At 52.6% G+C, this 365-nt stretch overlaps 1 protein-coding gene across 1 annotated transcript in view; it reads right to left on the bottom strand.

Moving 5' to 3' along the window:
• LOC104491421 (BPI fold-containing family B member 4-like) overlaps positions 1-365 on the bottom strand; it is a 15,337-nt gene that overhangs the window by 14,284 nt on the left and 688 nt on the right.

Below are 365 nucleotides of genomic sequence, written 5' to 3'. Positions count from 1 at the left end.
GAGCATCACTGAGGAGGCGTTTTAAAGGCTCATCCAGAAGCGGAACTTTGGGTCTGGGTGATGGGAAACCAGGAAATAAAAAGTGATGATGATTAACGGCTTGAAATTAAAGTCCTTTGCACAAGAGAGACATGAGGCCTCGCTTGCACTGTCCAGGGCCATATTCAGTGCTAAAATATTACCAGCACCAAGCCCGCTGAGCCCAGCCCGGCGCTAGCCTCCCAGCACAACCCAGAAATAACCGTTCTGGATCCGAAGGTGAGCAGCTCCTCCAAGGCCAGCAGCCGGGCAGTTCAGCATCTGAGGCATCAGGCACAAAAGAGCTGCCTTCGATGGCCAACCGACCCAAGAAACTCCTACGAACA

The sequence above is a fragment of the Buceros rhinoceros genome, unplaced genomic scaffold, assembly GCF_000710305.1.
Source record: "Buceros rhinoceros silvestris isolate BGI_N320 unplaced genomic scaffold, ASM71030v1 scaffold22773, whole genome shotgun sequence".
NCBI lineage: Eukaryota > Metazoa > Chordata > Aves > Bucerotiformes > Bucerotidae > Buceros > Buceros rhinoceros.
Note: the sequence above shows the minus strand (reverse complement) of the source record. Positions and strands in the feature narration are given on the sequence as shown.